General features: G+C 34.2%; 2 long non-coding RNA genes across 3 annotated transcripts; one reads left to right on the plus strand and one right to left on the minus strand.

Annotated features, from left to right (window-relative positions):
- Positions 1 to 15183: 15183 nt before the first annotated feature.
- On the minus strand, positions 15184 to 16171 carry LOC145065439 (uncharacterized). The gene is made up of 3 exons (XR_013688424.1): positions 15930 to 16171; positions 15438 to 15596; positions 15184 to 15325 (listed from the first exon to the last, which is right to left on the minus strand). It is a non-coding gene; the product is annotated as an uncharacterized LOC145065439 (long non-coding RNA).
- Positions 16172 to 17807: 1636 nt separating this feature from the next.
- Positions 17808 to 20742, plus strand: LOC145071040 (uncharacterized). 2 transcript variants are annotated; one of them, XR_013690199.1, is made up of 4 exons: positions 17808 to 18328; positions 19671 to 19707; positions 20084 to 20137; positions 20492 to 20742. It is a non-coding gene; the product is annotated as an uncharacterized LOC145071040 (long non-coding RNA). The 2 variants fall into 2 exon arrangements; XR_013690200.1 differs by lacking the exon at positions 17808 to 18328 and adding an exon at positions 19059 to 19224.
- Positions 20743 to 26555: the final 5813 nt, after the last annotated feature.

Here is a 26555-nt window from a genome sequence, read left to right on the forward strand (position 1 = left end):
ATTTTTTTTTATTTGTAGGTCTTCTTGGCCTATTCTGTCTACGCAGTTCAGACCACGCGCAGACATTTGTCTTTGTAGACTGTTTGTTTTTTTGAAGACTACGAACCTAAAAATATATGTGCGCCCTGTTCTTGGCGCAGATGTGGACTAGAGTCTTCTAACATCTTCAAACATCTTCTAACCTAAAAAAACACTTATATCTAAATTTTTCTCGTTTTTATTCCACTTATATTTATTCCAACTTTATTAGTGATAAACAATTTGAAAAAAAAAAGTTATAATACTTACAAAAAAGTTCGATGAAACAAACAGGATATTTTTGAAAATTTTATAAATAAAAATTTATTATGATAATGGTCGTTGAAGTTGTTGATATAAACATGAAAAAAAAAAATTATAGTATATTCTTATATTTTTTGTGTCAAATTTTATAAAACATTATTTAATAGAGTAAGGTAAATTTGTTGGGAAAATATTTATGGTACGTTGTTAATTGATTTACCTTAAAAAATCAAAGTTTATTTCCATCAATTTATATATCAAATTCTTTGATTCTTAATTATAATTTTTAGGTATAACTTTGCGACCAAAATTTTTGGTTTTTATTAAATATATTTGTTAATTCGTACCATTTTTATTTTTACTTTTTTATACAATAATACATAAAAGCTCATCTAGTTTCATTAATTATTTATAATAAAGTCATAAAAATATTAAAAAATCAATTTGAAGTTTAAAAAAAATCAGTTATTTTAGTAGTCTGCTGATGTTAAAAAAACATACATCTTTTTTCAAACCGCAGACGTTTGGTCCACCTCTTCTACTACAAAGGTGTAACAACATAAAATTTCAAACAATTTTTCATTTTTAAGTTATACTTTTAATCATCAAAAACAATATCAAAACATAATGTATCCAATGTTATCATAACAAACAATTCCAAGAATCTCAAACATAATCTCTATGAGTATGTACGGATCATGACGACGCCTTCCCGCGATCGTCGCTAGTACCTGAAGCACATAACACAACAACTGTAAGCATAAATGCTTAGTGAGTTCCCCAAAATACCACATACAACACATACACCTTTCTAGGCCATAACTCTGTGGGACCTTCTGGTCCAAGTGTCTCAGGGGACTTCCGTCCCGAATCCCGGTGGACCTTCTGGTCCTACCCTTATCGACGTTTAGGTCCATAACCTCCTGACCTTCCAGTCCATGTCATCTTGACCTTCCGGTCCATATCATCTTGACCTTCCGGTCCTTATTATACATAACATACATAACACATACATATTACATAACATCATATAACACATACATCTCATAGCATATAAGACCTTTCGGTCACACATAGGTACCCTTCTAGGTACAGTATAGTGAGAAGACTTACCTCGGGTACCTCGGTAAATCTCGAACTCGGTAAATCTGGTCTAGCCTCCGCCTAATCACATGGAATAATTACTCAAATCAATACAACTCTCAAAGGCTAGACTAAACTCTCTCTAAGTTCTCTCAGAAGGGTAAAAGACCGTTTTACCCCTCTTATGACTCAAAGATCCAACCATTGACTAAACCTTAAACGTCAACCAAAAGTCAACCCTCCAGGTTACGTTGCGCATACCAAAACTGTACGCTGGGCATACCCGGTTACTCACAAAATCGGGGTACGCGCCCCCTACGCTACGCGTATTGGGATTACGCCCCGCGTAACTCCCAATTTTATGCTCTTTTGATCTTTGGGTCTTAAAAGGTTAAGACACTCATCCAACTTTCAGATCTGACTTCCCCTAAGCCTTTTATTCCATAAAGTCAGAACCTTTAATCCTTTGCATGGCTGTAAAGGTCACTAATCACTCTAACACCTCTCTTCATTCCTCATAAAGCATAGATCTCATGCATGACTTAAGATCCACGTCCAAGTTTGGATTTTTATGAACCAATAACTCATAATACTCTTAAATATGGAAGATTTAGGCTTATGGAGACCTTTTGCTCATAAAGTCTCAACCTTGGGACCAAAAACCCTAAAAATTGGTCCAAGAAGCACACAGCATTAACAAGGAAAGTTCTGAGCTTTTTACCTCCAAATGAAGCTTTTCCCTCTGTAGAACTCAGATCCAAGCTTGCACTCCAACTTCTAGCCTTCACAAGAATCTCCTCCTCTTCTTTACTAACACACAAAGGCACTTTTAGCTCCATAAACACTCACACAAGCTTAGAACGAAGGTTTGCTCTCTTTTAGGGTTTCACTCTCTCAAATGGTGGCTGAGGATAAGGCCCTAGCCTTCTTTATATAGGGCTCAAGTCTAAATTAGGGCTTTGAGTCTGGACCCGCTACGCCCAGTCTACCGGGTGGAGTCAGCATCCAAAACACACCCTTGAGTCTGCGTCCAAAACACGCCCTCGTCTGACACCTTCTCCCATACAACAACTTGAAGGGAGGCATACCAATACTCGAATGGTGGCTGTTGTTATAGGAAAACTCATCCAATAGCAAATACGTGTCCCAACTTCCTCCGAAGTTCAACACACATGCCCGAAGCATGTCCTCGAGCGTCTGAATCGCCCGCTTACTCTGTCCGTGCGTCTGTGGATGGTAAGTGGTACTGAAATGCAGCCTTGTGCCCAACTCCTCGTGGAACTTCTTCCAAAACCTGGAAGTGAAACATAGATCTCGATCCGACACAATCGAGATCGGTACTCCATGCCACGATACCACCTCCCTCACATACAACTCTGCTAGTCTCTCTGCAGAAGAGCTCTCACTGATAGCAAGGAAGTGAGCGCTCTTCGTCAGCCGGTCGACAATCACCCAAATTGCATTGACACCCCTCGCGGTCCTTGGCAATTTGGTGCTAAAATCCATGGAAATATGTTCCCACTTCCACTGGGGAACCACAAGTGGCTGCAACTTGTCGTGCGGACGCTGGTACTCAGCCTTAACCCTACGACAGGTCAAGCACCTCTCAACAAACCATTCAACATCTCTCTTCATACAGGGCCACCAATAATCTTTCTTTAGATCCAAATACATCTTAGTGGCCCATGGATGGATCGAGATCCTCGATCTGTGCACCTCCTCCATCAAAGTGGTACGTACCCCGAATGCATATGCCACCCAAATTCGACCCTGAAAGGTCATAAGTCCGCGGCTATCGGTAACGAACTCAGGTACCTACCCGATCACCCACTCTCTCTTGCGGTTCTCCGGTATCACAGCCTTTGCCTGGGCCTCCCGAATGGTGTCCAACACCGGAGTCATCACTGTCAACCGCATACAAATGTCACGAATCGGGGCACTCTCCGCCCTACGGCTCAGGGCATCAGCTACAACATTAGCTTTGCCCGGGTGGTATAGGATCTCACAAGCGTAATCCTTTACCACGTCCAACCATCTCCTCTGGCGCATATTCAGGTTGGGCTGATCTATCAAATACTTTAAGCTCTTGTGGTCCGTGTATATGGTACACCGAACCCCATACGGATAGTGACGCCAGATCTTGAAGGAGAACACCACTGCCCCCAACTCCAGATCATGGGTGGGATACCTCGCCTCATGAGGCTTCAGCTGCCTCGATGCATACGCTATCACATACCCCTTCTGCATAAGTACTGCACCCAACCCCAATATCGATGCATCACAATACACCACAAAATCCTCCATCCCCTCCGATAAGGCTAACACCGGGGCCTTGCATAATCTCTAGCGAAGTGTCTCGAACGAAGTCTGCTACTCTGGACCCCACGAAAAAAGCAACACCCTTCCGGGTCAACCTGGTGAGAGGCAAGATGATCTTGGAGAAATCCTTGATAAATCTCCGATGGAAGCCGGCCAATCCTAGAAAACTCCTGATCTCGGAACTTCCCACCTCATAACCGCCTCAATTTTGGCCGGGTCGACCAATATCCCATTCTGGTTAATGAGGTGTCCTAGGAAATGGACCTCTCGTAACCAAAAATCACACTTGGAGAATTTGGCGAAGAGCCTCTCCGTCCTCAATACCCCGAGAATCTATCTCAGATGCTCCTCATGCTGCTCTCTAGATCTCGAATATACCAGAATATCGTCAATGAACACGATCATCGACCGATCCAGCATCGGCCTGCACACCATGTTCATGAGGTCCATGAACGCTGTCAGTGCATTGGTGAGCCCAAAAGGCATCACTACGAACTCGTAATGCCCATAACGAGTTCTGAACGCCGTCTTCTGGATATCTTCATCCCGCACTCTCATCTGATGGTATCCATACCTCAAGTCTATCTTGGAGAACCAAGACGCTCCCTGCAACTGATCGAACAGATCGCCGATCCTCGGTAATGGATGACGGTTCTTGACCATCATCTTGTTCAACTCCCGGTAATCAATGCACATCTGGTGTGAACCATCCTTTTTATTGAAAAAAAGGATCGGCGCGCCCCACGGTGAGCTACTTGGTCTAATAAACCCCTTCGCCAGCAGCTCCTGAAGCTACGAGGAAAACTCCTGCATTTCTGGCGGTGTAAGGCGATAAGGCGCCTTGGCGATAGGCGCTGCCCCCGGAACCAAATCAATGTGGAACTCTACCTGCCTCTCGGGAGGCACACCCGGTAACTCCTCGGCAAAAACATCTGGGAACTCGCGCACTATCGGAACATCATCAATCGAACTTCGCCTCCCAGCAGCCACTCGTGTATCCATCACATAGGCTAAGAACCCGCTGCAACCCTACTGTAAACTCCATCTCGCTCTGGCAGCCGGACAAAAGGCTAACCCACATCGGGTACCCTCGTCGTACACCGTAAGTACTCCCCCACTAGGGCCTCGTATCGTCACTAACTGTCACTCACAGACTATAATAACCCCAAATCGGCTCAACCAATCCATGCCCACTATAACACACACGTGCCCCATCACAATCGAGACCAGATCTATCGGAAACTCAATACCGAAAATCTCAAGTACACATCCTTGAATCACATCCGTAGCATACACCGCTCGCTCGTCAGCTATAGAAACTCGTAGAGGTTGACTCAACGCCTCTCGCCGGATACTGATGTGCTGACTAACGCTAAAGAAACAAATAACCGACTCACACCTTAGTCAAATAACACCAAAGTAGGTACAGAATTCACAAGAAAATTACCTACGCATATCATAAAATAAGCACCATATCATAACTCAACATAAATAAATGAATGAATATGTACTAGCCATGACATCGGGCGCTGCGCGGATCTACTTCGTTGTCAACTGGAAAGCTCTCCCGCGAGCTTTCGGTGCCTCAGCCTTTAGTGGCCGTCCCTCAGTAAGTCGTGCAGACCCCTACGCTGACCCCTGTAGTAGCTGTGGACACTCGACCTTCAGATGGCCCCTCTGGTTGCAATGAAAGCAAACAATGAATCCCTTGGGGCAATCCTTAGCTGTATGCCTCTCCTTTCCACATTTGTAGCAAACACCCAATCGACAAACCCCATCATGTCCCTTGCCCGCACTTCCCGTAAGTGCGGCCCTTCTGGCCCCCAGATCTTGAATCGGCGGGTTTTACCCGCTTAGCTACCGGTTGAGACTGTGCCGGCCCCCGATCCTTCCCCTAAGATTCGACCTCCTCCCTGGCCCGAGTCTCCAACTCAATCTCCCTCTTCCGGGCATTTGCCTGGAGCTCAACAAATGTCAGGTAAGTCGAGTTCGACATGAACTCCCGAATATTCCTCCTCAAAACGCCCAAATACCGGCTCATGCGTGCCTGCTCGGTAGACACCTGCTCAGGGCAGAACATTGCCCTCTCAGGAAACTTCCTGGTGATCACAATAACAGAATCAGTGCCCTGCTTGAGGGACAAGAACTCCTGAGCCAGTCGTTCCTTCTCCACTGGGGGAACATACTCGTCTCTGAACATGATGGTGAACCTCTCCCAGGTCACCTCTGAAATCTCTACAAGAGTGAATCTCGCCATCACGAACTTCCACCAATCCTTCGCTCCCAAGCAGAGCTGGTTCAACACGAACTGTACCCTCAGATGCTCCGGACATGAACACGTATAGAAGCATCCCTCGATATCAGAAATCTATCTCATCGCAGCGATCGGATCTTGCATACCATCAGTCCATATGAGTTTGGATTTGTCATTATCCTTTTCTTGTGACCATGGTTTTGACAATTCACATGGATAAGAACACATACACCATTAAATCTAAGTGTCATAAGGTTTCTCTCCGATTCATGAAAATGATGGTGAGGAAACACTTTCACTACGTAGATTTTAGCTAGATAGGAATTGAGATATTTGCATTCTCAAAGTCGTTAGTGGAGCGTGTGTGGTTAACCGGCACACTAACATGGACTTGTGAGAAGTGGCAAAGGTCTAAACAATCGAGACTATGATTACGGCATCCCTTTTCATAGTTCTTAAATTTGCTTAGACACACCTGTGAGCTATCTAAGATAAGGTGTATGATATTGATAAAGTTTTTTCAAAGCAATCTAGTATCAGAAATCTTAACTTTGGTAAGCAAGTCAATAAAGTATTGTTTTTTCTAGAAGTTTAGTTAATTTCTGAGTACATGTCAAAGCTAGTGGGAGCATAAGTGTTATGCTAATAATCATCATGTTAGTGGGAGCATGATAATTATGATAAAGGTTGCAAGTTAGCAATGTTAATTATAGAAAAACAAAAGGTTTCAATTGGGAAAGAGTTGTTTTGCTATAATTAAGGAAGAGGAAATTATACTTCATTTTAATTCTAAAAGCATAGATTGAGATTTTATTCAAATTTAGTCAAGAATATATATGAATTTCATGTTGGAATCATGTTGGAATGGCTCAAGGAAATTCTATATATGGGTTCATTATTTGCGTTCTCAAATTCGATTATGATTACGACATCCCTTTTCATAATCTGAAATTATGAGAACTTGGCAAATAGAATTATTATAGCAAAAGACTGGTTTAGTCTTTATGTGAGACATCATGAATCGTGTCCCATATGCTTCGGATATAGGATCGATTGCATGTGTTATATTCATCCATTCTAAAATTTTCCAAATGCCTGGGGCATTAAGAAGGGAAAAGGTCTAGAATTGGATATGACTAAAAGGATTAAATAATTGTCGAGGAAAATCTAAGGTTTACCAAAGATTGGTTGCTCAAGGACAATTGGAAGTATAGTGATAATTCTGGAAGGACCATATTGACATAATCTGTAAGGAGGCAACTCTTGTTCAAAAGTGATAGTCAAAATGGAATCTGGAAATGTTTCAAAGTTAGAAACTATTCAATCTATGTAAGATTAGGTAACTTAATGCAAGAAGGATGTTTCAAAGGAGCTGATCTCCTTTGGAATGCTCTGTAATGGTTGTTGTCAAGTCTTTCTGACTTTGTGCATAATCATTACAAGAGGATCAATGCATATAAGTTTAGAATCTAACAAATTTCAGTAAATGGCATGAATTTGGAATTCTTGCATTTGCAGTAAGGATTTGGGACTGTGAAAAGAGGATCATTGGAGTTATGTTCAATTGATCTATTTCACAAAGTAAAGATCATAGACAAACATAGTATGCATACTTGGTGTATGGCATGACTAGTGTTAGCAAAAAAAGTGTACATGCTTAGAGCATGGGAAAACTATTGTTTTAAATTCAAGAATAAAGTTGATAGTTGAAACAGTATACAGTGAATAATGTGTAATCATATGGTGATAAATAAAAGCTGTTTTATTTATGTTCATAGGTTTTGATACCATATTGGATTCAATTATTATTGTGTTTCACTTTGCATGTTTTAACTTCCAGAACAACTAGGTCATTGTTCTGGATGACTAAGTTATTCAAACCATCTACAATCGGTCATATGTTGGAAGTAGATATGAATTAAGACTGTCATGGGTTGGCTTGTAGAGGTCTAAGATGTTGGACAAAGGTATACAATACTCATGAGTGTTCATATGTTCTGAGTATTGGATTCAACCCGCGCTCATTGGAATCACTTCATTGATTTTATCACAAGTGATCATGAGACGATAATATCTTATATTCTTCAAACCTAGAGATATGAGTTGTTACTATGAGTTGGTTGTACATTGATTGCACGAAAACGCATTCGGTAAGTTCATGTTATAAAACGTGCCTTTGTGTATGATTCAACAAGTAGTAGAACAATCCATATGAGTCGAAGTTTATCCATTCCTTTTACCTTCGGGATAAAAGCGATATCTGTGGGCCCCTCGATGATTTGGTGATGACAAATGTAAGTGCTCGGCCGGGCCTGGACTAATTTGATTTGTTCAAGTAGTCAGTCGTCATAAATCGGAAATCGGGAAACAACAAATGGACATACAGATTGATTATAATCCATGTCTCAGTCCAAATGATATCTAGAATGGAGGAATATATGATCCCTTATCTAATTGACAAGTCATTGACAAAGGTCAGAGATAATCGGCAAGGTCAGAGTTCGACAGAAGCTTTTGAGAGCTACGATTGCCAGTCGGTTCTTGAAGTCATACTTGCAATAATAGTTTAAGACTTATCCAAGTGGGAGACTGTTGGATTAATGTCTAACTCTATAACTATAATTGGTAAGACTTGACCCGACCCGGCATGGTCCATTTGGGTTGCATGGCGTCATGCATTTGGATAGACAATAATGAGAGAAATAACACTTAAGGTTTGTTAATATATTATAAGTTCTAATATATTAATAAGATTATTTAATTAGTATTGATCAAGAATTAATCTAGGATTAATTAAGTGATCAAAAGAAGACTAATTAAATATATGGGTTGATTGTGTAAATCATCCATACTTGTATAGTGGGCTAATGCTCCATCGATTATCAAGTTGGGCTAAAACCCATAGGATGCTCCATGGTGTATTTGAACCCATGAATCCAAGGAAATGGAAAGCCATGACAAGTAGGTTTTACGCTAATTGTGACACTATATAAAGATCTTATTGGTGACAAAATCGGCGACTAGAATATATGTGAAAGGGCTAGCCGATTTTATGAAGTGTGTATGTTCTCTTAATCTATTCCAAGTTTATTTGGTATTGTGTGAACCATTTGAGGTGTCACACTTGGGGCACTAGGCACTCAAGCTTCATGAAGACATTTTACATCAAAGTGGTATGTAATTCTAAATTGATATATTCATATGAATTTATGTTATTATGCTAGTTATGATGAATACCTTGGAAATTTCATATTTGCATGTATAATAGAGAAAACATAGATCTAAGTTATTTAGGGTTGCATGTACACTTAGGAGTGTTAGAATGCTCTAAACCCAATAGTGGTATCAGATCCTAGGCTTGCTTTCTCTTATACTTGATGCAAATGTGTTTTTACAAAGTTAAATCTGTCCAAACCATAAAACTCGACGAGTTCTGGTAGAAAACTCAACGAGTTCATGTATTAGAGCATGAACTCGATGAGTTCCATGAAGAACTCGACGAGTTTGGTCTCCAGACAGCATATCTTCATGTTTTTTGGCTGGAATTGGACTAGGCACATTACCCTAAGCTGTTTTTGAACTTGTAAACTTGTTTTTGAGGTGGTAATGTTCATGCTAATCCAATTTCAAAGATAATCGTCAATAGATTCATGTTTTGTATTAGTTTAAAGTTATGCTAATTACATGAAAAAGTTTGATGTGAATTATCTTTGTTCATATGAGTTGCTTAGATTAATAGATAAGTTAATTGATTATGTGTTTTCAATCCATTTTAATCTAAGAGATGATTCTAAAATGTGTTTGTGTAACTTGTCCTCAAGTTACATGAAAGGTCACATTTAGGTTTCATAAAACTCATAAAAGTTGGCAATGGTTAAAAAAAATGAAGAGTCTTGCCTTCAAGTTATGGAGGTTCAAGAGTCACTTCATTAAGTAATAAAATGGGTAACCTTAAATAAATCCATAAGTTACAAAATAAAGAAAAGTTACATTCTTTTATTAGTTTAAAGTCTTCCATAACTTGTCCTCAAGTTATGGAATTTGAAGAGTTTTTGGATTAAAACTACTTTAAACACATAAGTTATGGAAATTAATTAGTTTTGAATAGTTTCAAAAACTTGCCCTCAAGTTTTGGAATTTGAAAATTTTCACTTATGAATACTTTAATTCCAAGTTAGCCCTTAAAATATTAAAAGTTAAAATTCAACCCTTATACTTTATAATATTATAAGTTAATAATATATATATATATATATATATATATATATATATATATATATATATATATATATATATAAGAGTAAAGTTAGTCTTACCGTTAGTGGGCCTCATTCACGAAGCCCGTCTATAAGGGGGTATAAGGTTACTGCCTATAAAATGGCAGTTTAATGAGTGTCCACTCTCACCCACCGCTTCCTTGACCGTTGGAGGGTCGTTAGCCGAACGGGTAGGACAAGGACGAGAATTCTCCCTTCATTAAAAGTATTAATGATAAATACTAAGTAACTAAACCTTTTATAAATACCCAATCTTAGTTACTTAGGAAAAATGTGAATAAGGTGCTAACCCATGAAATTACACTTTGCAATTTGTTTAAGTCGGTTAGTGGAGCGTGTGTGGTTAACCGGCACACTAACTTGGACTTAACAAGGTAGGAAAAGGGTAACTTAATGTTTATCATAGTATCGGTGGAGCATGTGTGGTTAATCGGCACATCGATTAAGGGGTAAATATTAAGGGTACCAGGTATATTTGCATGGTTACTTCACACCTTGTTTTGTGATCCTCGGCATCCCAGTCACAAAACCTGAAGGGCACACTCGAGATTGAAACATGCCATTGAAAAGTTCAATGAATCTCAAAAGATCTAGGAGTTTCAAATCCAATTAAAACCTAATAATACATTTCGTTTATCTTGGTGGAAATTGGTGAATCGTCATTCACCTACCTTCAAATATTTTATAGCTTGGATTACGGCATCCCTCTTCCAAGTTATAAAAGTATTGTGTTGGGTCCTAGCCTTAATATTTCATATTGGGTGTTATATTAAGGACTTTAAATCAACTATCTTGAATATCTCCCAAAAGATGTCTGGTTTAGACATTTATGATCTTCCCAAATCTCTTGAAACAAGCTTTCCTAAATGAAGATGATGTCCCATGGAAATCATACTTCTTTCACCTCCTCCAATTATTCTCCCTAACCCACAAGTTCTTGAAAATTTTAAGGCCACTCAAGCCCTATTATTTTGCAAATAAATCTCTACAGAGGGGTTAAAATAAATAAAATAGACAAAGGTTTGAGACTTGGGACTTGTTTTTGTAAGAGATTTCCAAGGAGGGTAGGTTTTGAACATTTTAAATGATGTTTTAGGAACCTATGACTAGTTTTGTAACAAATTTCGAAATTTGGGTATGATGCATTTATTTGGAAATGGACTTTGAACAGTGGAGGATATCTTCATCCTCCCATGTTCGCATGCAGGCATGTATGTATATATATAAAAAAAATGAATTCCTTTTTCATGGTGGTTTATGATCGAACCACGAAGCAACAATAAAACGAACTTTAAATGGGTCGGAGGAGTACTCACAGCGGCAGTATCAACAGCGTAAAAGGTGGTTAAGGGTGGTGAAGTGGTGGTTGTATGTGGTGTTTGTGTGTGTACCGAGAGTGGTAAAGAGAGTGTAAGTGAGAGAGATTTACACAAAGATGTAGAGAGAAGGAGATGGCTGAAGATTTGTGAGTTCGATGGCTTGCTATGAGCTCTTATTTATAGCATAAGAAGCACTCACAAGCCCTTAAGGCCATGCCTTGTACCTTGAAGATGAAGTGTGCAAGTGAGGAAGAAGAAGGTAAGGTGGTGAAGATATGGGTTTAGTCACGTGGGTTTGATCAAACGGGGAAGCAAGAGGGGAAATAAGTTGGCCATTTCCTTGTATGCAGATGAATCGAGATCCCAACATCGGATTGCGTTTTCAAGAATTTCTTATGAAAGAGGGTAAATTAAGGATTCCAACAACCCGAACGGATTAATTTTTGGAGTTATGGAACTCCGGGAATTTGCGTTTAAAGTTTTGCGTCAAAACGGCTCGCGGTGTCCTTTTTCGCAACTTTTGTAAATATTTTCGTAAAAATTATTTCGAGTGTGAAATTAAATAATAGACTACAACCTGAGTCCAAAAACGCTCTCGAAAATCCCATCGGCAAAGCGTAAGGGCCTCAACGGATTGATTCAGTTTTACGCGATTAAAGAAAAATAGTGTTTTACTGTCTGTTTTCTTAAAACTGTCGTATCTTTTGCATACGAACTCCGTTTTGGACGTTCTTTATATTTTCGGAAATAGGGGAACATGTACTATAATATTTTAATGTTTTTTTTTCTCTCAAAACTGCTTAATGCAAAATTTCAGTTTTTCAGACGCATTGATTAACATTGTCATTTAAGCGGTTTGATTATGTTGACAATTTACACACTCGGAAGCAATGTATCATATGACATCATATAATAAATGGAATAAAATTATTTGTTTTACTTTAGGTGTATTAAAAATCAGTAATTCGGATAAACAAGAGATTCACGGATAGATTGACGGTTATAATAGTAGCCCTAAATTTTGGGTTGTCACATTGACCTTCCGGTCCATATCATCTTGACCTTCCGATCCTTATCATACATAACATACAATACACATACATATCACATAACAACATATAGCGCATACATCTCATAACATATAAGACCTTCCGGTCACACATAGGTACCCTTCCAGGTACAGTATAGTGAGAAGACTCACCTCGGGTACCTCCGTAAATCTCGAACTTGGTAAATCTGGTCTAGCCTCCGCCTAATCACATGGAATAATTACCCAAATCAATACAACTCTCAAAGGCTAGACTAAACTCTCTTTAAGTTCTCTCATAAGGGTAAAAGACCATTTTACCCCTCGTATGACTCAAAGATCCAACCATTGACTAAACCCTAAAAGTAAACCAAAAGTCAACCCTCCGGGTTACGCTGCGCGTACCAAAACTGTACGCTGGGCATACCCAGTTACTCACAAAATCAGGGTACGCGCCCCCCCTACGCTGTGCGTATTGGGATTACGCCCCGCGTAACTCCTAATTTTATGCTCTTTTGATCTTTGGGTCTTAAAAGGTTAAGACACTCATCCAACTTTCAGATCTGACTTCCCCTAAGCCTTTTATTCCATAAAGTCGGAACCTTTAATCCTTTGCATGGCTGTAAAGGTCACTAATCACTCTAACACCTCTCCTCATTCCTCATAAAGCATAGATCATGCATGACTTAAGATCCACGTCCAAGTTTGGATTTTTATGAACCCACAACTCATAATACTCTTAAATATAGAAGATCTAGACTTATGGAGACCTTTTGCTCATAAAGTCTCCACCTTGCGACCAAAAACCCTAAAAATTGGTCCAAGAAGCACACAACAATAACAACAAGGAAAGTTCTGAGCTTTTTACCTCCAAGTGAAGCATCTCCCTTTGTAGAACTCAGATCCAAGCTTGCACTCCAACTTCTATCCTTCACAAGAATCTCCTCCTCTTCTTTACTAACACACAAAGGAACTTTTAGCTCCAAAAACACTCACATAAGCTTAGAACGAAGGTTGGCTCTCTTTTAGGGTTTCACTCTCTCAAATGGTGGCTGAGGATAAGGCCATAGCCTTCTTTATATAGGGCTGAAGTCTAAATTAGGATTTTGAGTCTAGACTCGCTACGCCCAGCGTACCGGGTGGAGTCTACGTCGAAAACACGCCCTTGAGTACGCGCAGCGTACTCAATTTTCTTGGTTCACTTTTAAGGGCTAAACAAGACAACTTAGAAAGAAGGAAGGGTTAAACGGATATACCTGAATCTTGGGATGTTACAAAAGGTCTACAAATATGGTCCGCAAACTACATACATTTTATCTCAGAAAAAACAAAAATCACCTTACTAAGATAAGTCGGAACATCAATTCCCAATATAAACTATTAGAAAGAGAAGCTTTTCAGATTCCATCATGTGCTTTCAAATGGGGGAGAAAATAGTTTGGAGAGTGATGTCGTTCGGAGCCAAATTGGTGCAGGTAGGGAAGCAACAATAAATTTCCCGTCAGCTTCAAGGTCCCATATCTATTGACCCTAACCACAATAAAAAAAATTTATCCTGATGACACTATTTCTTAGTCACTTCCAACACTATCTCTGTAACCACCAGTGTCCATTCTCTAGTTCTACTTGAAAATAATATTTCCCCCACCCTGTTTGCATTCTTTGACTGATGCTACAGGTCGGGTCACTAATCAAGCACAAAATCAAGCATAACTAGCCTAGGGAAGCCTTTCGAAAAGCTATAGGTTCTTCCACCAAACATTAGTCCCAAACTTGAGGTTGCCATTGGATCAATATATTACATAATTCAGTGGATATGTTAAAATATATTTACATAATTAAGTGGATTTGTTAAAATCAGTCACACCTAGTGCAGATCCTAAGGATTTAAATATCTTCAAATGTCCTTGATGAGTCAGAAAAAAAACATTTATCTTTATTATTATATGTTTATATATATATATATATATATATATATATATATATATACACACACATATATAACATAAGAGAAATTAAATGTCATCTTATTTTTTATTCCTATTTTTCTTCCTATCTATTTAAGATGATGACAAGTGTATATATATATATATATATATATATATATATATATATAACATCCCAATCAAACTTTAGTAAAATTTAACAACACTTATCACCATGGTTAAACCTAGCCAGAAAAACAAATGAATATCATATCCAACAAATAAGGTAGAGGGGAAGAATGTTATATTTAAAAAATCCTAATCATGTGTACATTATCTTGAGATGTTCAGTAATTGCTAGTTAAACCACCGTATTTCATCGGTTGGTTATCTCTAACACTTATCAAATCTAAAAGTATCATGATTCAACTTTGTTTGAATTCTTCACGATACCATCATTGACAACTATATCCAAAGCAGCTTTATTCTTCTTCGTAACATCGTTTTTGCCCTCATATAATATGAAAAGTTTGTCTTTACTTTTTCCCCAAAGTACGCAATAGAGTCCGAGGATAATAATCAATGCTCCTATCAAGCTGGATCATTGGAAAACCAAAGTATAGATTAATAAAGTTATTGTTGATTTGGGGGTAGAAGTCACTATTGGTTTTGGAAAAAAGATGTGACCTTCCCACATGAAGTCTCTCATTAAAAGCAATGGCTGAAAATATTCCAACAATAATAAGTTGTAATGGAGTAAACATCGCCACAAACACTGGCCCCTTCTTATTGATGGACCATAAGACTAGGTAGTATGTTAGTCCTGACACCACGAAACCCTAATCATTATATAACAACATGGTTTGGTTAGTATCTTTAAACATGTATTTTTGTGAATTTACTAATTATATCTGTAATTTCTAATAGACACTAAAATCGTAACCAACTCACCCCGTAAAGGATGGTAAAGAGTTTTACATCCCACTCGAGCTTCCATAGATTCACATCTCTTGCAAAAAAGAGAGCTAGGAAAGAAGATTGCAACGATGCAAAGAGACATATCATAATATTCATTGACAATGGAGCTGGATACATCTTATGTATTAATCCCTACAAAATGATTGCCATAAGTCAGAGTCAATACATCATATTTATGAGCTAAAACGGAAAATAATATCATTGGTATACAACATGCACTCAATTTGCATATCTTCTAAGTTCTAACATTGTAAATTCAATTTTATTCGTATTATGATATTATGTCTTTTTTTCGAATGAAACATGTTAGCATTCCAAACATTCAACCTAAGGGAACTCCTTTGAAAGTGTTCTAATTTTCAAGTGAAGTTTTAATAGAGAGAAATGAAAATATAAAAATATAATAAATAACTCAACGACGATATATTTCAAAAAATTTGCATTTATTCTATTATCTTACTTTACCTGGAAAATGAGCCACAGGCTCCAAGAAATCTTGCTTGCTGAAATAAGGGTTGCCCCTTTGACCCAGTTTTCTTTATGAACGTGAGAAGCTTTAGGGTTATAAATGTCGATTAGTGGCTTGTTAACTAACCCCTTCAATTGAAACCCTCCTCTCCAAAAGGTGACAGTAAGTGATCCTACGATGCAAATAAGTGTCCCCAAAACTTTCGCTTGCCCTTTCGTACTTCTGATCTTCACCTTCTCCATCCTTATATTAAGATACTTGTTTGTAATAAGAAAATAATAGATTTGAAATTTTTTATTGAATTTGAAGGTTTGCATTAATTTTGCTTAGTAAATAGTTATAATGGTAAATCCCGTCTTAATATATATAATAATAGTAAAAAAGGATGAGTATTGTTGTAACATCATAATCATACTCCACTCGTCTTATAATTATTATCCGCTTTTGTTTTTTGAAATTTTTATTCATCAACTTTGACTTTAAATATTTTTATTTGTATTATATATTAGTTGATAAAACTTATAACAATGAAAAGATATTTAAAACAAAATACATTCATATATTTTGTATCAAATATTATATATCAAAAATAAAAATATTTAAAGTCAAAGTAAAAAAATAAAGACTTCAAAAATCAAAAGTAGACAATAATAATGGAAAAAAGTAGTAGTTTATAGTGGCGATACAATCGGTATTTTCTTAATTGAAAAACAAAAATGTGAAGCAAATAAAGGTAAACTGCACTCTACTTATGACGTACCCATTCATAGTGGTCACATACATGAGTAATAATCACAAAAAACACTAACAATATTTTTTTAGATGTGTAATGTTTGAATCTTGAAACTCATTTGTGGAATGTTACACCGTAATCTTTAGGCTTTCATCACGCAAAAAAATTGAAACGTATTATAAGATCATGTGCATTGTGTTAAAAGAATAGTTGAAAAAAAAAATCTAGAGGCATGATGCCTCTAAACTAGAAGCAAGGCTCGTAATGAAGGACACACCAAACCGAGTTGATGATTAAAATACTTTTTTTTTTCCGAAAAGAAATACTATTGATTGCATACATTCATTTTCAATTTTTTTTTTGTTTAAAACTAAAAAATTTAGTAATGTACAATGTCAATTGTATATTCCTTGTACTTGTCTAGTCTACTTTGTATATTCATCGTACTTTATTATTATTTATATTTTTTTTAACGACAAACAAATATACAAACTATATCATTTACTCCTAATTCTACACTAATATTAACAGAACCCAATAGTTTAGGAGACACATTTTCTACACACTTCAACATGGCAAGGCTAAAGCCCTTTTTGATGTATATATATATTTTTTGTATTTATCTAGTCTTGTAAATATATTCATATATGAATCCACTACCTACCATCCGCCACTAACCACCAACACCACCACCTCCATCACCAACCGCCACTATCATATTCGTATATCAATAATCACTTGTTAACATATGTATTCATATATAAATATACGTATTCATACATGAATATGATCTGTTTCGTCGGGTCGGTATGTTGGAGCGTTTAAGCAGCATATTTGAAATGAGTGGTCCAGATTCACTCTCTTGTTTCTTAATTTTTTTCTCAATTGACCCATACTCTCTCTTTCTTTCTTTCTTTCTCTCTCTTTCTCACTCTCTCTCTCTCTCTCTCTATATATATATATATATATATATATATATATATATATATATATATATATATATATATATATATATTACCTTATAAAACATTTTTAGTCAAATGCTGAATTTTAAGTCGTACAAGCCCTTATACAGTGTTTACAATCAGTTTATGCATCACAAACTTATGGGGTCAACAAAGAACGAGTAAAGTTAAACCAATGTTTCTTCGATTTCTGCCTCTTGACGAGGTCCTCATTCCTTATCCCCCAACAACCCCTCCACTATATCACTATTTCTTTCGCTCGGTGATGCCATACATCTGTTCATCTTCTTCACAATTTATATCACCCTCTCCTTATCTCATTCGTTGAATACCTTCCACCTTCAACCACCTACTTCCCCCACCGTCTCCACCGCATTCTTTTCAAACCATACTCCTCTTTATGTCGTCGATTTTTCTGACTCGATCTTAGATTGGTTGGGTGATACAAACAACAGTGCAGTCGTGAGGCTCGGGTTAGCATGAATCATCGAACCCCCACCACAAGGCCAAGTGATAAACACATCAGGGCTGCTCTAATTTGATGAAGATTGAAAAAAAAATGGTCTATTCTCACAATCGAGCCCTAAATCTATATGGATTCAAGCTTATGTTTTTATTTTGTCATTCTCTCTTTCACTCTCATATAATGTTGTCGATCATTAGGGTTTATATCGCCTCCCTCCTGGATTATAGCAAGGTACGTTATTCTTACAAATTCCCTTTGTTGGTACATTTTTTATTTCATCACAAGTTATCAATCAGTTTTTGTCTTTCTTTGAGTCCCAGAGTTTCTATATATCACCGGACCCTCATCATCTGTTTTTTTGTACACACGATATTGAACAAAATCAGGACCAAATAAGAATCAAGGAAGACAAAACTTGATTCAAAAACCATTTACCCACTAAAGTTTTGTTTCATTTCATATTCTAATCTGTATGTTATGTATTTATTTGTTTTGTGCATTAGTTCTAATTTAATTGGGTTTTAAGATTTTTTAGTTCTTCAAACTTTATGATTGATGGTGTAGTTTCTGTTTTTTTTCAAGTTATTTTAAGTCAAACATAGCTTGCTTCCATCTTTTCCTCTAAAAAAATTCAAAATCGAACTTGCATATCAGTTCCTTCTTCAGTGGAATGGAATGGGTTATTCCATTGAAATGGAAAAAATTTTGTTTTTGAGTTTGTTTCCTTCTGTAGGCATGCAATCTGGATATTATTCTCATATTATGTGGTTTGGGTGTTAACATTCGTATGGGTATCAAAATTATTGTTTAGTTTGGATTTTGTGATTGTTTAAGGTTAATACAATTAAAATGGGATATTTAAGGCCAAAGCAACTTTACTAAATTAAGCTTTTACATAAGCTCTCTCTCTCTCTCTCTCTCTCTATATATATATATATATATATATATATATATATATATATATATCCCTTTGTGTGTGTGTATGTGTGTGTTTTTTTTCTCTCTCATGATTCCTTATCTAATGCAAAAGCAACTTTACTAAAGTGCAAGGAGCTTGCAAGAAACGATAAAAGAAGATCCCCTTTCTAATCCTAAAATCTACCATTTATTGCAAGCCTAAAAAACTGGTGAAATCTCTTTTTTTTCTTCTATTTTATATTTGCTTAAGTTCTTTGGTTTGTGTGTTTTATTATATGGTGGCTAAAGGATTTCATAAGTCTTGAACTATAGTTTCTAATTTCATACAATTTGTGTATTTTTTTCTGCCACTTTTTTAGAAGCTGTCACTGAACATTCAAGGTAAGCAACAGTTTCGAGCAATTATTTGGTTATTGTGGCTATAGAGAGGAATGAGGGCCATGATTCATGGTTAAACTCATATACATATTTCCATGGATGTTAATTTCATCTTGATTTTTCATGCATTTTTGGTTTTTGATTTCATATTGAGATTGCTTTGGTTTATTATTTTTGGATACATAAATAAATGATTATGTTGTTTTGTCATTGTTTCTTTTGAAATATAAAATGTTTTTGGTAATTTATTAATATGGTTTTGTTGGTTTGAATGTAGGTGGAAGTCACATCACTCCATCCAAAGATGGATAAAGGTAAGTTACTACTTCTAATGCATTTTATTTGATAGCTTTTTCTATAGTTTCTACTTTCTACTATCCCTACCAAACCATGAGTATAGGTCTGTGCAATGATTTCACCAAATTAACATTATCAACAAGGGTACCTATGTGTTTTTGGAATTGTATGTATATTATTAGTGAAAAACTATCAAGGAACAAATGAATTTTTTTTTGTTATCATTTTCATATTTTCAGAAAGTAACTTAGGTCATGATTGGTTGCCTTGGGGATTTTATTCTGATAGTTGGAATTTGAATTCCTTTTGTGATTTTGACTATTTTACCCCTATTGATTATTGTTGCTTGGTTGCCGCCCTTATATTTTTTTTTTGCCCTTGGTTATTTTTTAGACTCACATTAAAGATGGTGGACATGGTAGAGCTCATTGTTGTCATAATTTTAGGGTATGTTTTAATTTGGTCCATTTTGCCCCTTGTTTTTTCTTTGGTTTTGAAGTTAAATAGGAGAACATATTGAACCAGGTCAATCTTGATTTTCATAGTAAATAGTGGTTTTGCATAATAAATAATAAGTATGACTTCAAGTTCTGCTAATAAGCCCAAAATAGACTTCAAATTCCAAAATCACCACGTTAGAAAGATAAAAAAAAAAAGGATAGAAAACTTTGTACGTGACAAATGTGGATTGCTGGTTGACTTTTAGAGAAATGGTCACTACCAAAACACAGTAGAATTTTTAATTTTTGAGAGCTTGACACTCACCTTTCTTACCAAAGACTTCCATTTTTTTTCTAGCAGGTTGTTTACCCATACTCGAAGCCAAAGCTGGTTTACTCTAAACAGGAAACATATTAAAGCATGTGTTTTCTCATGAGAGAATATTTAGGCTTCCGAAGTTATAACTTTTGGGTTTTATGTGCTACAAATATGTAGCAAAAATGAAAAATAAAGACTTTTATTCTGTTTGCCTAACGCTTTAGAAGTTAACTGTGTGTGTTTGTTTAACTTTTGAGTTTTAACGATCTGTTGTAATCTTCATACTTTAGAAATTTGTGTCAACAATTCCAATTTTACTACAACGGTCCTTTAAGTATTGACCACTTGATAATTTTGGATACACATATATGCTCCTTCAACCATTAGCGATTGAAAATTTTAAATTTTTTTTTATATATAGAAAAACAAAACCAAATAAATGGTCAAATATCATTTTCATTGGTCATTAACCTGAAATATGGTCAAATAACATTATTTAGAATCGGTTAAAATAACGGTTTTCAACCATAAAAAATCGATTTTTGTATATTAAATAAATGTTGTTTTCATTAATTATATCTTTAGTTTGTTGTTCATACAAAGTTTGAGAGGTTTCTGAAGATCAATTTTCACCCATGTAATATCTCGGATACCCAAAAAATACTTTTCCAGATATTAGAAGTTAAAAAAATACCGTTTTGAACCCCCCCCCCCCCCCCTAAACGGTCCCAAATGCCCTGAAAGTATACGAATATGAACCTAGCTATAAATTTTTCGTTGAAATAAACTATCCGACACAAAATAGTCTGTCAAAAGGCCGCAAGTAGCTCGCGCCTAAAGGAAACTAATTTATGAAAAAAAAACTATTCGCACCCGTCGCTTGGCGCGGATAAACAACTAATATATATATATATATATATATATATATATATATATATATATATATATATATATATATATATATCTTACATATACTTATAAAGCTTGCATTTTCCCTTGATTGTCATGCATTTGAAACCCCCAAACCTTTTCACCTTCTTAATAATTAATCACACATAATTAATGGTAATTCATATGAGATAATAATTTGCTAAAACCTCATGCATTTGTATGGTATTAGAACATGTTTGAGTTTTTGGGTTTTAGACTTTAGTAAATGGGTAATCCGTTTGATACATTGGATTTAAAGCTATCTTATTCAAATTACCCAAAACAAGAGATAAATTAATAATATATGCTCATGCATGTTTTGTACAAGCCCCAATTAAAATACAATATATCATGATCCTATAATTATGTGTCTTTTATTCCATTTTTGGCGTTATAACAAAAGTTTGTTTACGTGGCGAAGAAAGAAAACTTGAAGATGAATATTTAGGTTGGATGTTTATATAAGATTTGTTTTAAATATATAATATAGATATAAATACACAAATGTGTGTCAAATACAGCCCATCACAAATTTAGTGTTTTAAACTACAATATAACTTAAAGTGGTTTTCCAAATATAATGTTTATACCATAATATAATATATTAGAAGAATATCATATAGTAGACGAATCTCACATGTTGTGTAGAAATTTAGTTGCATAGATAATATATTATAATTATATTTCATTTAAAATATGTTAGGGTCATTTGGTTATTACATTGTTGTATTAGGCACTATAGTCTCATATATTTTGAATAACTCTTACAAAAATGATCTCTGTAATTTGAATATAACGTAATATCTTATGATGTTTATTGAATGATATTATCTTCCATTGAGCACTTTTTAATTTGGATCAACTTTATTATAGTTAAAAATTTTGGCTCCGTTTTTTCTTTTCATTAGTTCTAGAATATGATTTTTTTTATAATAACTTAAAATATGTCACTATCTTAAAATAGATTGAGAATGAAATTTTTTTATATTACTTAAAATACGGCGTCATTTTCTATTCAATAGTAAAACTAACAAAAGTCGTTAAATATGTATTTTTATGAGGTTCAATATAAATAGACGACCACAAATGAGAATCCATATCTAATCAGTCACCAACTAATTACATTAGATACTAATGTGTACATAAAAATTATATTTAAAATTTTAAACTAATAGTAAAAAAATTTCATTATTTATTATGATAAAAAATCTGTAAATCAAAAAATATACATGCTATTTAATCACATACAAGTTTTATGTATGGCTTATTCACAATACATTAAACCATATATAACCATATTAAACTACATAATTATCCCACTGCGCAACGCGCGTGCATTTGTCTAGTATACTTATAAAGCTAGCATTTTTTCTTGAATCTCATGCATTTGAAACTCCCACTCATCTTTCCTTTAACCACATTCATTTAAAACTCCAATGACTTTTCAGTTTCCTTCTAATAATGATTATAAGTTGGTTAATAATCTTAAATAAATATGAAACCTAAAGTATAATCATATATAAACTAAATTTCAATATTAAAAGAATATATTTTTTTCTACTTATAAAGTTATGTTTTTAACATTTAACATATTATACTTAATTTATTAAGTCTAATATATTGTTGTATGTAAACCATTATCATTTTAAAGCTACAACTTTTGAACAATTTGTGTAAAACACTTAAATTGTTATTTTAAATATAACTTTACAACATCAACTTAAATATAAATTTTAGTTAAACTTAAGTAACCTAAAGAATATTTTGTAAATAGTTAAAAGTGATAAATTGTAGTGTCTTTCTAATAATGATTATAAGTTGGTTAATAAGGTTATATAAGTATCAAACCTAAAGTGTAATCGTAAATAAACTAAATTTCAATATTAAAATAATATTTTTACTTCTACTTAGAAAGTTTTGTCTTTAACTTTTAACATATTATACTTAATTTATTAGATTTAATATGTTGTTGTATGTAAACCATTCTCAATTTAAAGCTACAACTTTTGAACAATTTGGACAAAATACTTAAATTGTTAATTTAAATATAACATTACAAAGTCAACTTCAATATAAATTTCAGTTCCACTTAAAACTCAAAGAATATTTCGTGAATAGTTAAAAATGAAAAATTATAGTGCTAAATGCAAATACTTAAATGCAAATACTATATAAAACAAATACTTAAATGCAAATACTATAGAAGTTATGCATGAATGTAATCCTTATAATTTACCTATAGACTTAGATACTATCGAAGTTCCATCTACAAATGGATAAGACTTTGGTCTTATTGTAATTGTATAGGAGTTTTGGAACTAAAAAATTTACAATAACACCCTCTTGATAAAACTAGAGAAAGCTATTGTTCCTCTTTTTTATTTAATAGTATTTGTTTTATATAGTTTCTTTAAAAATAACAAGGTCTTTTGTTTATTTTCTCTTTGTATTAATTTAGAGGTTTATATATCATTCCACCATTTTTTATGAAGTTTGATTTTCATTTGAATTTCATTCTAAAATAGTTAAAAAAAATATATTTATTTAATTATTTATTTATTACTTTGATTTCAGAAATCATAATGAAATAATATGCTCTTTTTCTGCATGTAAATGGAAAAATATAGAAATACTAGATAGTAGTATTAGAGGGGAGGAAGTAGCCAACCAGATCAAAAAAATGGATTGTGACTCCACCATGCATAGGTTCAATTCCTATCTTTCACCTAAATTTAATTTATTCTTTTAGTAAATTCTTTGTTATAAACATGTTTTTTTAGTGCACGTGTCACAATGTCCTCCTATTATTATTTTTATTTTCTTTTTTTGTATTGTAAAGACGAAGAAAGAAAATTTATTTTCTCTCGTGTTTACTACGGCGATGAAAAATCAAATTGTCACTATGTTTATTCTTTTGAAAGGTGGATAACATAGAAATAGTGGAGCATATTTTTCATTTCTTTATTTCTCTTTTTATCAGAAGATTTTTTTATTTTATTTTTATTAGATTTAGACATTTTTATGTTTTAAATAGATTATACTTTTTTTTTTTATATATTTTTTGATTTCATACTTCAATGCTTTTATTTCATTATTTTGTTTTATTCTAATTGTATCTATATACATGTTTTTTATTTGGGTTGCTAACACAATGTTAGAATATTCGATTTTTAAGTACGATTAAGATCTTCTACACATCAGATGAAGTGAGGAATTCTTCCATACCATTGATAAAGTTTGGGAAACCACGATTGATCCTGAAAAGGAACGAATGAAGAAAATAGCATATCATATAAGAGTTCTAAGAATAATTTATTACACATGGTACAAACCTTCTTTAAATTAGTGAAAGAGAATAAATCAAAGCCATTTCGAATTGGGTTGAATTAATAAATAGAAAGGGCTCCGTGGTAGCAAAATTATTTTCATTTTGATTATAGGAAAAAAAAAATAACAAGCTTCTGTTCTTAATTTGAATGAATATCCAATCAAATAAGACGTTAAAAAAAACATTTATGTCGAATAGAGGAAAACCTTCTCGAAGGAAAGTATTCTTTATTTTTTAATGAATCCTATAAATTGCCATTTCCATCTGTATTATATATATATATATATATATATATATATATATATATATATATATATATATATATACATCAATTTTATCACTTAGAGTGGACGTGCATCAAATCATAACAAAAAAGCTCACTTTTTTTTTCAGTTTTTATTTTTATTTATATGACTAATTATTTATCGGAAAAAAAAGAATTTACTAAAATTCATAATTTTTAATCTTCTTTTCATAAACATCCATATTAATACATAAAAAATAACTTTTTTTTCAAAACAATCTTTTTTCATTTTGTTAGTTTTTTATTATATATATATATATATATATATATATATATATATATATATATATATATATATATATATATATATATCAAAATTTATAATTTTTGGTACTCTTTAAATAGACATTCTATTGATTAAAAAATTGAAATTTTAACTCATATTTGTATTGTGAATGCTGAAAACTGAACTAACTCTCTCTCTCTCTCTCTCTCTCCCTCTCTCTCTCTCTCTCTCTCTCTATATATATATATATATATATATATATATATATATATATATATAAGTGTCACATTGAATAATAATAAGTTAGATTCATATTATGAATTCGGAAAACTAAACTATATATAGCTTAAATTCTAATGAGAACTTTGCAAAACTACTTTTAAAAATAAACTCACTTCATTTTTTTGTTTTTTTAGTTTTATTTTTTTATCAAAAAAAGAAAATACAAATATCAAAAAGCATAGTTTTATGTGCTCTTTAAATAGACATTCGTGTTGGTGCACAAAACAATTTTTTTCTTTGAAATTTTACTTTAAATTTACATTATGAATGTTGAGAACTAAATTATATACATTTTTGATTGTCACTATAAATAATAGTAAGTCAGATTCACATTATGAATTCTAAAATTTTATTTATATACAATTCAGATTCACAATGTTCATAAATTCATTTGTGAATTTCACAAAACCAAATTACGAGTAGTCAAAACGATAAAATATTATAAAATTAAAAGGAATACAGATATGTTGTTTTAACTAGTTTTAATCTTTTTCAAACAACTATCACATATGAATATATCAATTTTAGTAATTACTTTTCATTAAAGACTATATCTTTTAACTTGGAATCATTGTAACCAAGATACGATTTTAATGAGAGTTTGCATAAATGAAACAGTGAGCTCATTTATCCCCCCCCCTGCTGAAATGTATAAAAACTATAAAAAGGGGTTGTAAGAACTTACCTTAATGTGTGAATTTGGTTTATACTTGAGAATGTGATCGTGTTCGGGAAGCACCGCGAGATAACACCAACTGGCAACAAACTTTAACATGAGTTTGGACTTGACATAAACTCACGAAACAACAACAAAATAACTCAAGGCTTGATCGAATAGAGCAACAAAAGAATAGGAAACATGAGAATCAAAATTATGTGGTGGTGATCAAAGGAGGGGTGCTCGACAACCTCCCGGTTTCGGTTTTCTTGGCCGACGGTGGTAGTGTTGCTGTCGGTTTTGCTCCAACGAATGACGATATAGGGACAACAGGTGGAGGACGAGGAAAGGTGGGTGCTAGGGGGTGTTGGGTGGTGG

The sequence above is a fragment of the Lactuca serriola genome, chromosome 8, assembly GCF_051521515.1.
Source record: "Lactuca serriola cultivar US96UC23 chromosome 8, Lser_US96UC23_V15, whole genome shotgun sequence".
In the NCBI taxonomy this organism is placed as follows: domain Eukaryota; kingdom Viridiplantae; phylum Streptophyta; class Magnoliopsida; order Asterales; family Asteraceae; genus Lactuca; species Lactuca serriola.